A 3919-nucleotide genomic window follows, 5' to 3' on the forward strand; every position below is an offset into this window, starting at 1 on the left:
GTCCCTCAGGACCCAGCAGCCAAGGGCGCTGTCTACCCTTGTGTGTGTGTCAGCGAGCATTGCCGGGTGGATCCTTCCCAGCCTCTGAGACCCATCAGGAACTGGTAAATAAACCCCCTGTGTGCTTGCATCTAACCTGTTTGTCTGTGTGTAATTTTTCCGGCTTGGCTCAGATCTCGATGCTGTCTCTGTGAAAGTGTCTGGCCAGAAGGTATGGGCACAAGCCTCAAGCGGATGGTCCAGACCACCTGTGCATGTCCCGCTTAGGCGTGGCACCTGTATGGGAACCCCCTGCACCTCGACATAGGTGACGGGCCTTAAATATATAAGAAAAGGAAGTTATTTGGGACAACTGTCTTAGACCTAAAGGACGCCTTCTTTAGCTAGAGGGATTTAGCATCCCTGTAGCTCCCGGCAAGCCAACCCATTTTTGCATTTGAATGGACAGACCCTGAGGCAGGATTTTCTGGACAATTAACCTATAGACCTACCGCAAGGGTTCAAGAACTCCCCCAACTTATTTGATAAAGCCTTAAGCTCAGATCTGCTCACCTTTCAGCATACAAATCCCGAGTGTACCTTACTACAATATGTAGATGACATCCTCCTTCCTACGAACACGGAAGTTGAGTGTAAAATGGCCACTGAAAGTCTCCTGAACACATTACAAACTCTGGGAGTATCGGCCAAGAAGGCCCAACTCCGCACCCCCAAAGTTACATAGCTGGGGTACAACATCTGTCAAGGCAAGCGGACTCTTTCTCTCAGTCGGGCTGAGGCAATCCTATGAATCCCCACCCCCAAGATTAAGAGACAATGACGAGAGTTCCTAACAACAGTTGGATACTGCCGCCTATAGATCCCAGGATTTGCAGAGATCGCCAAGCCTTTATACTCCAGCACAGGGGGAACTCAACCATTGGAGTAGTCTAAGACAGAGCAGCAAGACTTTGAAACATTAAAAACTGCCCTAACATCAGCTCCTGCTTTAGCACTGCCCGATGCAACTAAGACCTTCCACCTCTATGTATGTGAGACAAGGGGCATAGCGAAAGGGGTCCTCACCCAAAGTCTTGGGCCTCGGAAAAGACCAGTAGCAGCCACAGCTATACTTGCTAAAGAAGCAGACAAGTTAGCCCTAGGGCAGGAACTGATCCTAACCACTCCACATGCGGTTGAGGCTTATTCTGGAGCACGCTGGAGCACTGGCTAGCAAATGCTCGAGTCACCCAGTTTCAGGCTCTTCTACTCGACCACACTGCATCGGGTTCCACAAGATTCTTGCCATCAACCTTACCAGCCTACTCCCGGATGATGACCCTGAAGAACCTCTACATGACTGTTTAGAGGTCATCGACTTGGTACAGGCAGCCTGACCAGACCTCAGTGACACCCCACTGGCATTGCCGGACGAGGTATTGTTCACGGACAGGAGCAGTTTTGTCCAGGAAGGAATCAGGAATGCGGGGGTGGTGGTGGTTACTTTAGACCAGTGGTTATCAACCTTCCTAATGCCGCGACCCTTTAATACAGTTCCTCATATTGTGGTGACCCCCAACCATAAAATTATTTTCGTTGCTACTTCATCACTGTAATTTTGCTACTGTTATGAGTCGTCATGTAAATATCTGATATGCAGGAAGTGTTTTCATTGTTACAAATTGAACATAATTAAAAGCATAGTGATTAAGCACAAAAACAATATGTAATTATATATGTGTTTTCCGATGGTCTTAGGCGAACACTGTGAAAGGGTCGTTTGACTCCCAAAGGGGTCGCAACACACAGGTTGAGAAATGCTGCTTTAGACCAAACCGTTTGGTCTCAGGCACTCACTCGAGGGACGGCGACACAGAAGGCCAAGTTAATTGGCCTCATTCAGGCTCTCTGGTGGCCAAAAGAAAATTCAGTAACGATTTATACTGATAGCGGGTACGCATTTGCAATGGCTCATATACACAGTGCTATTTACAAGGAAAGGGGACTTTTAACTTCAGCCTGGAAGGACATAAAATATAAGGAAGAGATTCTAGCTCTACTAGAAGCCATCTGGCTACCCAAGGTGGTAGCATTAGTTCACTGTAAGGGGCACCGGAAAGGGACCCCATAGAAGCAAGGGGGAACCGGGTCATGGGCGAAGCGGACCGGGAGGCTGCCCTAAAACCAGTGGGAACTTTACAGATTCTAGTGTCTCTTCCAAACCCTGACCTACCCACCTCACCAGCCTATACAGAGAAGGAGAAACTAGCCATACGGAGGCAGGCCTCCAGGAGCCTATAAGGATAGTAGACTTTACCGGACAGCCAACTTTTGGTTCCTGAGACTCTAGGACAGACATTAGTTAATCAGTTACACCGATCTACCCACCTAGGCCATACGAAGCTTACTGAAGTTTTAAGGGATAGATACTATATACCCAGCCTCAATAGTATAATAGACAGCATTGCGTCCCGATGCATTACTTGCGTTCAAGTGAATGCCAAACAGGGTAAGAAACCCCCAACGGAATCCGAGCTTGGGGAAAACCCCCGGGGGAACACTGGGAAACAGACTGCACAGAAGTCAGGCCCACGCCGGCAGGGTATATATATCTCCTAGTTTTCATAAACACCTTCTCAGGATAGGTTGAAGCTTACCCGACTAGGACAGAAACTACCACCATTATAGCTCAAAAGTTACTCCAGGAAATAGTCCCCAGGTTTGGCTTGGCTTACCTATAACTTTAGGATCAGACCATGGACCCGCTTTTATAACCAAAATTTCACAATACATAGCAAAGACATTAAATATTAATTGGAAACTACATTGGGCCTACTGGCCCCAAAGCTCTGGGCAGGTAGTACACATGAATAGGACCTTAAAAGAGGCCCTCACCAAATTTACCTCAGAAACCGGTGAAAACTGAGCCAGCCACCTTCTCTTTGCCCTACTCAGGGCAAGGTGCACCCCATACCGAGTGGGGTTCTCCCCATATGAAATTATGTTTGGGAGACCCCCTCCAATACTCCTAAGACTTCGGAAAGAAATAAAAGCTGAAATCCATAACCAATCTTCACTCAAGTCCTTACAGGCTTTACAGTCCACCCAGAAAGCAGTTCAGAAGCATGCCCGAGACGCTCTGCCTGTACAAACTTCTGATCCGGTCCATCCCTTCCAACCTGGTGACTCAGTTTAGGTAAAGAAATTTACCACCCAAGAACTGACTCCTACCTGGAAAGGACCATACCACGGTCATCCTGACCACCCTCAGGGCAGTCAAGGTCAACGGGATCCCAACGTGGCTTCATCACACCTGGCTTAAAGCAGCACAGGCAAAATAGAGAGTCCAGGACTCTTTGGACACTCTAAAGATAAAACTTTCACGTGTGTTGTGCTTTTAATTTTCTCTATAGGACTAGCAAAAGGAAAAAATAATTTTCTAGCTAAATGGGTTAACAATCCCCATAAGCCATCTCAAAGGTGGATTTGGGAACTCAGGAATAGTATCACTGGGGAAATCCTTACTGAACCTGACTGGGGACGTATACTCCTAACCACAGACATATCAATTGGTCCCCCTGGCCAACTAAACTCCTTTCCGCTGCTATAGAACTTTTAACATTATTACTCCTTGCCCTCATTCTGGGACCCTATCTTATAAACTGGTTTACTAATTTCATTCAACAAAGAATTAATTTTATCAAGCTCATGGTCCTCAGGGGTCGATATAACCCCCTCCCCAACAATGACCCACAAGAGTCAATGATGTGACTCATGAACATAAAACCAGTGGGTAATGACACATAGGCACTCCATCTTGCTACTATATCTCTATTCTGTAAAAACTGCTATTTGAAATTTTAACGCACTATTTTGGCTTCTGTAAACGCTTGCTTGCTTGAGTAATAGGGAAAATAAGTTCAACTATCTGACCTTGCAA

General features: G+C 46.6%; 1 pseudogene; it reads left to right on the plus strand.

The window, feature by feature from the left end:
* Positions 1-1169: 1169 nt before the first annotated feature.
* On the plus strand, positions 1170-2956 carry LOC102753082 (annotated as a pseudogene).
* Positions 2957-3919: the final 963 nt, after the last annotated feature.

The sequence above is a fragment of the Myotis davidii genome, unplaced genomic scaffold, assembly GCF_000327345.1.
Source record: "Myotis davidii unplaced genomic scaffold, ASM32734v1 scaffold2568, whole genome shotgun sequence".
Classification (NCBI taxonomy): Eukaryota; Metazoa; Chordata; class Mammalia; order Chiroptera; family Vespertilionidae; genus Myotis; species Myotis davidii.